The sequence below is a fragment of the Polypterus senegalus genome, chromosome 9 (genome assembly GCF_016835505.1).
Source record: "Polypterus senegalus isolate Bchr_013 chromosome 9, ASM1683550v1, whole genome shotgun sequence".
NCBI classification, from domain to species: Eukaryota; Metazoa; Chordata; class Cladistia; order Polypteriformes; family Polypteridae; genus Polypterus; species Polypterus senegalus.
This window is the reverse complement of record NC_053162.1, coordinates 14,708,717-14,722,157: the sequence shown is the minus strand read 5'-3', so window position 1 is coordinate 14,722,157 and position 13,441 is coordinate 14,708,717. Positions and strand designations below refer to the sequence as shown.

Sequence of the window (13,441 nt, the reverse complement as noted above, 5' to 3'; positions counted from 1 at the left end):
ATGTGCCATTTCCTCTATCTTCATTTCTAGGCAAACTTGAGATATTTTGGTAAATATTTATCATTGCCAATTTTAACGATTGATTTGGCTTTATTGTCATTGTACAGGTACAATGAAATGTAGTTATTGCCTATTCCTTGAGGTCAGCGTGTAGGGTCAGCCATTGTACAGCGCCCTGCTGGAGCAATTTCAGGTCAAGGGTTTTTCTCAAGGGCCCCGCAGAGCAGAATCCATTCTGGTGGTAACGGGATTCGAACCGACATCATTTCAGATACCAGCACAGATCATTACCCTCAAAGTTTAACACATGGACAAGCAAATGTTACTTGGCCTAGAGCAAAACCTAAAGAAAAACTCATTCCAATGAAGACAGAATGTTTATTCAAAATATTGTGTATAAAAAATCATTTTCTACTTCAGTATGTCATTCATTTCAATAAGAAATTATGTAAACCTACAAGTACATTTACATATACAACAATCAATTAAGCAGACGTGTTACTTACCCATTTACTCTTCCAGTATCACATGGATGGCACGACATATTGATATGATTAGGTAGAAATACAGGCTAAGAGTAAATGAATGAAGAACAGAAAAGTCCATTGGAGTACACAGACAGCAGGAGAATCAGTACTATAATAATAATAATAATAATGCGTTTTATTTATATAGCACCTTTTCTGTGTTCAAGCACAATAAAACGAAGGATAGAGAAAGAACATCATTACAGTGAGGTTGATGTAATTGCAAGAGAAAAGAAGCGAGTCTTTACACGAGATCTGAGTCTATCAGTGGATGTGTACCAACAGACCTAGGGAACAACATCGGAGTAACAAATATATTGTTTGCTGTTGTGGGTGTCATCGTTCATGTGCTGAGTGGCAAATTTAATCCTCCCAGTTTAAAGTCACAGGGAGCCCGTGATTATCATAGCAGCGCTGGCTGTAAGGCAAGAAGCAAACATGGTGGATGGGATGTTGGTCTTATGCAGGGCTCAGTTTACACAGCCAGTCACAAAAGAGTGTTCTGCGTGCAATCCAGTGACAGACACATAAGTATCGGTTTAATTTTAATCCATGTATATTTTAAAACAGTGTAATCTGGTGGCACAGTGGCCAGTGTTTGTATGTCGAATCTTCAGGGGCTCTGGTTGGGGATAGAAAAAGCAGATGGATATTATTTACTTCATTATACATGAAGGACTAACCATATTTTTCAGCAGTTGATGAGTATTACTGACACATTTCTAGTATTCATTGTCAGGACAGGTAATCATCCATAGTTGAGTTTTCTCACTTATACCAATCAGTCCACAAATGTACACAAGAAACATGCAAACCCCTACAGACCCTGGCGCTGTGAGGCAGCAATGCTAAGCTCTGCCGTACCGCTCTTCCAGTGGTACAGTGGCATGCAAAAGTTTGGCCATCCTTGTTTAAAATGTCTGTTACTGTGAATAGTTAAGCGAGCAGAAGATGAACTGATCACCAAAAGGCATAAAGTTAAAGATGACACATTTCTTTAATATTTTAAGCAAGATTATAGTTTTATTTTCACAATTTGCAGGTACAAAATAACCGAAAAATGAAAAGGACCTGAAGCAAAAGTTTGACCTAAGTAGTGATCAAAAGTTTGGTCAGTACTTACTAAGACCGCTTTGGCAAGTATCACAACTTGCAAACACATTTTGTAGCCAGTTAAGAGTCTTTCAGTTCTTTGTCCTTGTAAAAGGCTTCTAATTCTGCAAGATTCTTGGGCCATCTTGTATGCACTGCTCTCTCTTTTGAGATCTACCCACAGATTTTCAATGACGTTTAGGTCCGGGGGACTGTGAGGATCATGGCAAAACTGTCAGCTTGTGCCTCTTGGGGCATTCCATTGTAGATTTTGAGGTGCGTTTCAAATCATTATCATGTTTTAAGAATCTTCCTCTTTTTAACTTTTTTACAGGTAGTGTGATGTTTGTTTCCAGAATTTGCTGGTATTTATTTGAATTCATTCTCCCTGGGCCACTGGGTGCAGCAAAAGCGAAATCCTAAACAATCCACCGCCATTCCTAATAGTTGGAGACGTGTTCTTTTCCTGGAATTCAACCCCCTTTTGTCTCCAAACATACTTTTGCATATTGTGGCCAAAAAGTTCTAATTTGACTTCATCAGTCCACTTGTTTTCCAAACTGCATCAGGCTTGTTTTAGATGTTCATTTGCAAAGTTCAGGTGCTAAATTTTGTGGTTAGGACTCAGGAAAAGGTTTTCTTCTGCTGACTCTTCCATGAAAGTCATATTTGTGCAGGTGCCGCTGCACAGTAGAACAATGGGCCACCACTCTAGAGTCTGCTAAATCTTCCTGAAGGTCTTTTGCAGTCAGACAGGGGTTTTTATTTGCTTTTCTAGCGATCCAACAAGCAATTCTTTCAGAACGTTTTCTTTGTCTTCCAGTTCTCAACTTGACCTCCACCGTTCCTGCTAATTGCTGTTTCTTAATAACAATTGAAACTGAGGAAACATCGACCTGAAAATGCTTTGCTGTCATCTTGTAGCTTTCTCCCGCTTTGTGAGCATCAATTGAGCATCATGATTGTGACAAAGCCATAGTCCTAACGAGCTAATGAAGGTCTGAGACCACCTTGGGAAAAGTTATCTTGGGGTGCCCAAACATTTGCAAGCTGCTTTCCTTTTTTCACTGTACATTTGTACAAAACAAAATCAATACACTAATCTTGCATAAAATGCTGAAAACAAATGTGTCATCTTTAACTTTATGCCTATTGGTGATCAGTTCATCTTCTGCTTAGTTTACAATTCACAGTAACAGACATTTTAAGCAAGGGAGCCCAAACTCTTGCATGCCACTGTTAAACATTGGTACTAAACATACTATGTTTTTAACAGAATAAATACATACTTGCAACATCAGTTTGCTCATCCTCTCATTAACTGTCACTAGATGACCAGAGCACACACTTGCATGATGATACCACCAGTAGCAGGCAATATCTTTGCAAAATAACACAATATCTTTATGAGTGCAATAATTATTGTAAAATAACACACTACTTTTGGGAAATGTTGTATTACATTTGCAAAATAATAACAAAGCATTTTTGAGTGACAGGAATAAGCATCTGTAGATTAGTGCCTCACATCTGGATAACAGAAGGGACCAAATAAGGAAAGCAAGCAAACATAATCCGAATTAGCTAATGCTGGAGATATTGAGGGTTTATCAAAACAAAACTTAGAATCACTTGGTCTTGTGTGTTTGTGTGCAAAGTGGGGAGGTCAAAAGGCACACGGGGTGCTACGGGGCCTGCCAGTCAGAACATCACAGGTCAGTGAATAGATTGAGCATGCGAGTGGTCACATCTAGGCAGCTTTATAGAATTATTGATTTGAAAGTCACCGTGGATAAAAGCACCAGCTTCATAAATGCAATAATGTAATTCAGTGAATGATTTGATAGTGTTCAAATCTGTTTGAAATTACCAGTTAATGGTCACCATTTTCTTGTTGAAGAAATTCTAGATATGATTATCAAGTGAAATGATTCACAAAAAAGAAATTTAAAAAATCCATAAAATTCTAATTATTTTGGCATCCAAGTCACCTTTTCAAGGGCCTAGTGCTGCTGGGTTTGACTCCATTTTTTCCTATAGCTCTATACCAGACTGAGAAAAGAAGTACTTGTTCTACATAAATACATTTTTTATGTATTTCAGTGTCTTTGAGCTCCGAACAGATTAGCTGTGTTCACTTTGAAGTCGTGTCACCTTAATAATTTAGTTTACACTCGTACTAAATCAAATCCTTTAAGTTCCAAACTCCCTCTAACCATCTCAAGGTTGTGGACAGCCAGGGTATACAAGGGTACACATCCTGGGTGGGATTCCAGTTCCTAGTGAGCCCCATTTACACATACACACAGGTTTGTATTAGGACAGTTTAACATTGCCTGTGTCACTAACATGCATGTCACTGTAATGTGAGATCAGAATACCCAGAGAAACTTGTGCAGAGACAAAGTACATGTACAAATACACAGTGACGAGGCCATGGACTGAACATGGCTACTGGAGCTGTGAAGCAGCAGCTATAAGCACTGCCACCGTACTCCAAACTAAATCTGCCTAATCTTTAAGCTGATGCCACATTATATGACTTCTCATCATGGGGTTTGTTAGATTTGCTGAATGCAGTTGCTGATCTTGTTGTTGGACCAAATCAATTTAAATGACTGAAACATGCTGCCCATGTCACATTTACCCACTGAGCCCTGTGGTGCTCGCCCCTTTTTCTGGCAGCCAATAGCGTACTGCCTGACAGAGCCGGTGCTGTACGAAGGGTCAACAGGTACAGTGAGGTCAGCTGAAATCTCATTCTCCATTCTGCTGTGATATGTGAAACACAAAACATTAGACATATTATCATCTCTTCCAGTTGGAGTGAGTCACTTGGCATGTCACATTAGGCGATCAGTATTCAGACGTCACACTTCTGGTGAGGACAGGAAACTTCCTTTTAAGTTACCTGAGCTGTGCACAGTTCCCCCTCTCAGACCTAACAGGCACCCTGTCCCGGTCTTGTTCCCGCCTAGCATGCAATGTTTTAGGGAGAGGCAACACTAAAAATTGAATTAAGGGTGTTAAGAACATAAGATGAATTGGTCTTGGAATGAGTATAGGCGCAAGGCAGGAGCCAGTTTGATGTACTGTAGGGGCCAAGGCACTGGACTTGAATAAGTAACTTCTTTGCCCACGTCTGCTTTACTGGATGTCCCTGAGCTAACTGTGCACCAAGTGTAAATCAACCCCTTGCGAGTCCCCTTAGATAAACATAACAGCATGATCCAGGTCAGTGGGATTTGGGGGTCTGGAAGTTATCAATGAATCTCTGGGCACAAGTCAAGAAACAGCAAGGAACAAGCGTGCCAGTCCATCACAGAACCACAATGGGTCAATTTGAAACTGACAGTCATCCTAACAGGAACATCTATGGGGATGTATGAGGAAAACCAGACCACCCAAAAGAAAAGCCACACAGACATGGAGAACATGCAGATTCCACACAAACAACAACTAGGCGCGCAATTCAAACCCAATATACTGGGTCCACGTGATGGCAGAACTTCTCCACTGCACCACAGTGCCACGCCAGTGAAATGTATAATAATAATAAAAAGGACTAACCCTGGATGGGGCGCCAGGTTACCAGAGAGCATTGTCAACCTCAGTTCATGTGAGTCAATTTTATATTAGCTAAATGCACAGCAGCACTGCAGCTTTTGATATTTGGTACTTAAATCACTTTGGCCAGAAAGACACTTCCTTCACTGTTCTCTAGAGAGGTCCGCTGCCTCATTCATTCATTGAAAAAACTGGCAGCCAGCCGCCATGTTTAAAAAGTGTGTTAATGCTGCCATCTAGTGGCTTCAGGGCAAAATCAGCCTCCATCATGGTGCTTTCTTATCTGGCTGTTGGCAACAAAATTCCACATCTGCTGTTCTATTTTTAGTCATTTGAAAACTTCCATCTCTGCTCAGAATATTCTTTAGGGAAAACAAACTACAGTGTGCACAAACCACAGCATCTGTTGGTTGGGATTTCTGTTAAAGACAGAGTTGGTATAAAAGCCATGCCTTAGAGTGTTTTTTTTTTTTAATAATAATAATAATAAACAAGCTGTGTAATTTATTGTACCACTCCAGCCATACACCCATCTCACCCAACTGACATCTGCAAAATGAAACTTCAGATGGCATACCATGGCCAGAATACACGTCACTAAAGGAATTCTTAAACTTCTGGTGAACAGTGCTGCTCTGGCCTTTGTATTGGCCTTTAAAGACACACAATAACATTAAGCTTACTGGAGTCTGGCACCACCGGACTATTTGAGATTGGGGTTGTCACGATATCAGAACTTGAAACTTTCACACAATGCTAAGAAAAGTACTGAAATTCAGTATAGTTTTTGATACCCAAAACAGCATATAATGTAACTCTGTAAAAATGTATTTAAATAAATTGCAACTCTGTCTGCATTAAAATCTTTACATTGATGAAAACAAATGACAGACATTTTACTCATTAAATGCTAATACATCAAGTAGTGTAGTCTTTTGTAAAAGGTAAGAGTAAAGTTCTGTACACAATAAAAAGTAAAGACATTTACAGTACAGTGCATCCGGAAAGTATTCACAGCGCATCACTTTTTCCACATTTTGTTATGTTACAGCCTTATTTCAAAATGGATTTAATTCATTTTTTCCCTCAGAATTCTACACACAACACCCCATAATGACAACGTGAAAAAGTTTACTTGAGATTTTTGCAAATTTATGAAAAATAAAAAAAAATTAGAAAGCACATGTACATAAGTATTCACAGCCTTTGCCATGAAGCTCCAAATTGTGTATCCTGTTTCCCCTGATCATCCTTGAGATATTTAATTGGAGTCCACCTGTGGTAAATTCAGTTGATGTGACATGATTTGGAAAGGCACACACCTGTCTATAGAAGGTCCCACAGTTGACAGTTCATGTCAGAGCACAAACCAAGCATGAGATCAAAGGAATTGTCTGTAGACCTCTGAGACAGGATTGTCTCGAGGCACAAATCTGGGGAAGGTTAGAGAAGAATGTCTGCTGCTTTGAAGGACCCAGTGAGTACAGTGGCCTCCATCATCCGTAAGTGGAAGAAGTTCAAACCACCAGGACTCTTCCTAGAGCTGGCCGGCCATCTAAACTGAGCGATCGGGGAGAAGGGCCTTAGTCAGGGAGGTGACCAAGAACCCGATGGTCACTCTATCAGAGCTCCAGAGGTCCTCTGTGGAGAAAGGAGAACCTTCCAGAAGGACAACCATCTCTGCAGCAATCCACCAATCAGGCCTGTATGGTAGAGTGGCCAGACGAAAGCCACTCCTTAGTAAAAAGCACATGGCAGCCCGCCTGGTGTTTGCCAAAAGGCACCTGAAGGACTCTCAGACCATGAGAAACAAAATTCTCTGGTCTGATGAGACAAAGATTGAACTCTTTAGTGTGAATGCCAGGCGTCACGTTTGGAGGAAACCAAACACCGCTCATCACCAGGCCAATACCATCCCTACAGTGAAGCATGGTGGTGGCAGCATCATGCTGTGGGGATGTTTTTCAGCGGCAGGAACTGGGAGACTAGTCAGGATAAAGGGAAAGATGACTGCAGCAATGTACAGAGACATCCTGGATGAAAACCTGCTCCAGAGCGCTCTTGACATCAGACTGGGGCGATGGTTGCGTCTTTCAGCAGGACAACGACCCTAAGCACAGAGCCAAGATATCAAAGGAGTGGCTTCAGGACAACTCTGTGAATGGTCCTTAAGTGGCCCAGCCAGAGCCCAGACTTGAATCCGATTGAACATCTCTGGAGAGATCTTAAAATGGCTGTGCACCGATGCTTCCCATCCAACCTGATGGAGCTTGAGAGGTGCTGCAAAGAGGAATGGGCGAAACTGGCCAAGGATAGGTGTGCCAAGCTTGTGGCATCATATTCAAAAAGACTTTCGACAAAGTATTGAGTAAAGGCTGTGAATACTTAAGTACATGTGATTTCTCCATTTTTTATTTTTAATAAATTTGCAAAAACCTCAAGTAAACTTTTTCACGTTGTCATTATGGGGTGTTGTGTGTAGAATTCTGAGGGAAAAAATGAATTAAATCCATTTTGAAATAAGGCTGTAACATAACAAAATGTGGAAAAAGTGATGCGCTGTGAATACTTTACGGATGCACTGTAAATATGGTCAACGGTTGATGAAAACATGCTGCTTCTGAAGTAGTACAATGAAATGTTACAAATGGCATTAAATTTATACCAAAAAATATTAGAACAAGCAGCAAATAAACATTCAAGTCAAAAGGAACATTAACGTGGCCTTTTGTAAACAGTAAATAATGAAAACACGGCAGACCAGTTGTTCAGAAAAGCAGCACGCAGACGGGCACGGCGTACGTACCTTGTGCTTTTCTGTAAACTGACTTTGATGTCTTTGTAACTTCTAAAATGTTTGCATGGAAGACCAGCATGTCAATGTGCTCTTCTGTGAGGTGCATACTTGCTGGGCTGCAAGTGAGCCCTGACATATTAAGTACTGCAGATTTACAGTGCCTTACGTTATATAGTAAATGTGATGAAATATCATTTTAAAATCATACAATACAATAAAAGAAACTAATGCACTACAATAGCACACTTCACAGTGAAGGTTTAAAAACTGAGGGAGGGATGGAGCTTTAGTGCTAAAGAGTGTTGCCCCTGAATGAATAGCAGAGAATAAAACTGGCCCACAAGTAAAAATAATTGCAGACCCCTGCCTTAATGTGTTAAAACGTTTAACTGACTAATGAAGACGTTTTAACCTATAGATAAAAAAACAAGTAACACACACCAGTTTACAGGCTTCTAGTGATGAATGTTTTTATGATTAAACATACTGTACCTGCCTCTCGCTGGCTGAGTAGATTACAATATCCAAGCATTCGAAGCGGCTCAGGCTCATTCTTCAGACAAGGTGTAAAGAACAAGGGGCCTGAGCGCTCCTGAAAGCTTGTATCTTGTAATCTACTCAGTTAGCCAATAAATGTGTCATTTTTCTTCACTTCTCAATACATACAGTACATAAAACAGCCATCATGGTTCATCACCCTACTACTACATACCTACCTCTTGAAATTCTTGACATTGCCTTGCATGCTGGTCCATAATGTGTTTGGCTCAGTTGGTTATGTTTACCCCTTTATGTGGTTTGCCCTCTTTGCCAATTAAGCTTGCTAGTGAAGGCTCTGACAGTTCTGATGTCCCATCTTGTTAACACCTTTGAGTGGGCAAAAACAGGGCTGCCGCTCGAGCCATTCCCCTTAGTAGTCCATGAAGCTCTACTGTCAAAAGCCAGAACAAAACAAAAGTGCATTAGTAATGTAGGCTGTAAAATTGATGAAGTATTGAAGTATACTTCAATAAAGTAAGAAGCATTGAAACAATTTTTGAAATGTTACAATGATACTTTTGACAACCCTATTTGTGATCGCAAGTAAGTATACCGTAAACTGAATTTTTACCATATTCATGGCTTGCCTCTGCCACCAATAAGTAGTAATATTATGTATATTTTGTTTATTCAGTTTCTGTGGTGGGTTCATGAGATATTTCTTTAAAAATATATTTAAACCTCTAAAATAATCTATTGTAAAAATAATAGAGTAACAAATAAAAAAATAAAATCTGCTTGCATTTGTAGGTTTCTTAAAAAATTTAAACAATTTTGATAATTACAGGCGATTCAGCCCAGCAAGCTCACCCCTATTTGACTAGATTTTCCCTAAAAGTCTTACACTACTTGGTCATTTATTCCATGTGTCTATGGTTCTCTGTGTGAGGATAAATCTTCTAACATTTGTGCAAAATTTACCCTTAACTTTCAAACCGTGTCCCAATGTTCTTGATGAACTCATTGTAAAGTAACAACTGGAATTCATTGGCTAATTCCCTTCATAGTTTTAAACACTTCAAGTCACCTCTTAATCTCAGTTTCTTTAAACTGAAAGGGTTCAGCTCCCACAATGACCACTCAGTCCTAATTAGCCCATTTGCTCCCCTCTGGGCTTTTTTTAGCACTTGCTGTGTCTTTTTTATGGTGTCAAAAATTGTACAAAATACAATACTCAGACTTCACGAGCACGTTACATAGCTTATACATAACCTCTTTTGACTTCACACATCACGATGCTATATAACCTAACATCCTATTAAGTCTTCTTGTCACTTCTGCGCACTGTCTGGATATGGATAATAACAAGTCCACTATGACTCAGAGATCCTTCTCGTAAGGGGTACTTTCAAGTTTCAAAACTCCCATTTTGTGTTTACATCATGTTTTTACTTCCTACATGTAACACTTCACATTTAGTTACATCTCCCTCAAATCTCCCAAACCTGTATGATATCCAAGTCCCTCCATAACAATTTAGTTGATTCTATATTGTCTTCCATGTTCGGTGGCAACAGGCCAACAGTCAACGCAGCGAAAGACAACACGGCGACATCCTTTACCAGTTATAGTGCATCCGGAAAGTATTCATAGCGCATCACTTTTTCCATATTTTATGTTACAGCCTTATTCCAAAATGGTTTAAATTAAGTTTTTTTCCTCAGAATTCTACACACAACACCCCATAATGACAATGTGAAAAAAGTTTACTTGAGATTTTTGCAAATTTATTAAAAATAAAAAAACTGAGAAATCACATGTACATAAGTACATGGATTTTCCGGAGCCCTACGTTGTCATTTAAATATCATTAAAAAATCTCTTTGAACCTAACTGTTACCTAACTGGTAAAGGATGTCGGCGAGTTGTCTTTTTGCCCAGTTGTCTTTTCGCTGAGTTGGCTGTCGCCCAGTTGCCCCTTCTTTGTAGTCTTCCATTCTTTGTAGTTTGGTATCATCTGAACAGTTAATCAGCAAATTGATTATATTCTTGTTCAGATCGTTTTCGTATACAGTAATCCCTCCTCGATCGTGGGGGTTGCGTTCCAGAACCCCCCACGATAGGTGAAAATCCGCGAAGTAGAAACCATATGTTTGTTTGGCTATTTTTATATATTTTAAGCCCTTATAAACTCTCCCACACTGTTTATAAATATTCCCTTAACAGTTATACAGAATAAATCCTTTGTATTCACTTAGATATTAGGTAAGATCCATTGAAATTATGTATGTAAACACACTGTTTATATACAGTAAAACCTAAATATTATTTTAAAGATATCGAGCGTCTCCGATATCACATATGTTACAGACATTACGATAGACAGGCCACCAGCAATAAATATGTACAATGCAAGAAAAATTGTATACAGTAAATGTGTGTACAGTGACACTAAACGTACGTACATGTACTAAGTACTGTAAGTAGAAAATTAGTTAAGGTTACTCAACAACAATGACACGACGACTTGTCCGATAACAATGAGTTTTGTTTTATTGCACAACAAAGGAGAGCGTTACAGTTCTTCTAAAGGAGCCTCTTCAGGCGACTGTGTAGCACCGCCATTGTTGTTCTTCCAGTAGTCTTCAATCTAAATCCCTAAAGCAGATTCCATCCAGACTACTGCCTTATTACATCCACTTACAACTCGTTTGCGCCCTGGTTAAAAGGACACTGCGGCCATAGATCTTATATTCTTTTCCTACTTTTTAAATAAAAAGAATCGTAGCCTCATCGATGCCATAATGGCGTCCTACAGCAGTGTAGCTTTTCCCTTCCTTCAACATATCCAAAACTTTTACCTTTTCGGCAATCGTTAACATCTTCTGTTGGCGCTTGGGCACGGCCCCTGAAGCAGTAGCAGATCGTTTTGGAGCCATAATGAAGGACTTGACTATGCACAAAGATAAACACAAAAGAGCACAAAAGTTAACTCTTTACACAGCAAAACACGTTGATGCTGAATGAGCGAGAAGAGACTTCCTGGTTAACGCCGCGGAATCGAATTCGGCACTCCGTCGCTGAGCCAATCAGCACACATGAACTTAACTGCGTGCTCTGATTGGTTAGCTTCTCAGCCATCCGCCAATAGCATCCCTTGTATGAAATTAACTGGGCAAAACAACTGAGAAAGCATGTACCGGAAGTAAAAAGACCCATTGTCCGCAGAACCCGCGAAGCAGCGAAAAATCCGTGTTATATATTTAGATATGCTTACATATAAAATTCGCGATAGAGTGAAACTGTAAAAGTCGAAGCGCGATATAGCGAGGGATTACTGTATTACAAAGGGGAGTGGCCCCTGCACTGACCGTTGAAGGACACCACTTTGAACTTCACCTAATTCTGAAGAGGTTCCTCTCATCATAATCCTTTGTTCCCAGTGTTTCAGTCAGTTTTGACCCACCTACACAAAGATACCCGAATGCCCAATTCTTTTAGTTTTATTACTGACTTTTCATGTGGGTATCTTATCCAGTGCCTCCTAAAAATCAACATATATAATATCATACAAACCTCCCATTACATCGTTTGTTGTTTCTTCATAGAATGTCAGCATATTAGTGAACCTGTACTGACCATTTGCTTACACTCCTGCTCTTGCCATGTGCTGCTCCATCTTTTCCTTAATAATTCATACCAATTATATGGCTGTGATACGTGTTAAGTTTATTGGTCTATAGTTGCTTGGATCAGCCCGATCACCCTTTTTATACAACATAATATTATTTTCTGGCTTCTGGTCCCTAGAAATTTCTCCAGTGTGTGGCGATTTTCAAAAGTTGAAACCTGTTGTTTAAATTAATTTGAGTATGTAAAGAAGAGTAGAAGTTGTTCCTTTAGAAAAGTGAACACAGTAGGCAAAGTGATATACAGTGTGTGGTTTACATTAACATGTTTCCTTGCCGCAATCCGGAGCTGTGTTTACATGACCAATGAAATTACAATCTGTTTTAATAAAATTAGCAATGACTGTATCTAAAGCAGGATGTGATATCTGTTTCAGTTATTTAGCTAGCAACAAGGTGGACGGCGAAACTTTGGTCATGTTGTTCTTGTCAAGGGTGGAGAGTGACCACATTTGTGTTTATTAAGAGATGAAAGGATTATTTTAAGTACTCCCAGTCGTGGTGAGTATGCCCCCAAAGGAGCAGGAAGTTCCTGAAGCACTGATTGAATTTTGGGTCCATCTATGTGACTAAAGTTCATGCATAGTGTCAGTATTCCTAGAGTGGATAAGATCTGACCAAGAAAAACTGAAATCTCTAGATATTATCTGAATGTGGTGCTAGAATATAGAGTCAAGAGGAGCAAGTGTGGATTCCAGACCTTTAATGTGAGTGATGGAATTCACCATGGGTGTTTCTTGTCTCCTCTCCTGATCATACTTTTCATGGATGGAATATCCAGGCCCAGTCAATGTTTAGAGAGTATCTAGTCTGAACAGTTGCATCTCTGTCATTTTCAGATGATATTATTATTTATGTCTCATCACACTGTGGTCTCTGGCATACAATGGAAAGGTTTACGGCTGAGTGTGATACAGTGAAAATAAGAATTAGGACCTCCAAACCTGAGATTGTGGTCCCCTCCCACAAAACAGTAAACATGTTCTGCAGATACCCTAAGCTGAAGACTTCAGTTGCCTTGGCTCCTTGTTCATGAGTGAGGACAGTTCTGATGATGAGATTGACAAACAAATCAATGTAGCAGCAGCAGTTTTAGGAACTCATATCCGACTGTGATGGTGAAGCACCTTCAGTTACAAGATCTGGGTAGCCACTCAAAGAATGAGTCTGCTAGTACAGGCTGTGCTGGGCTCTTTTATAGTGATGGGGTGAGAAGCTCTACAATACAGGAAGACCTTAGCTTACAACAGTGGTTTCTCAATTTAAAAAGGATCCAGCTGTTGCATTCC

General features: G+C 39.7%; 1 protein-coding gene across 1 annotated transcript in view; it reads left to right on the top strand.

The window, feature by feature from the left end:
* LOC120535123 (multiple epidermal growth factor-like domains protein 9) overlaps positions 1-13,441 on the top strand; it is a 434,998-nt gene that overhangs the window by 414,760 nt on the left and 6,797 nt on the right. The window lies entirely within an intron of this gene.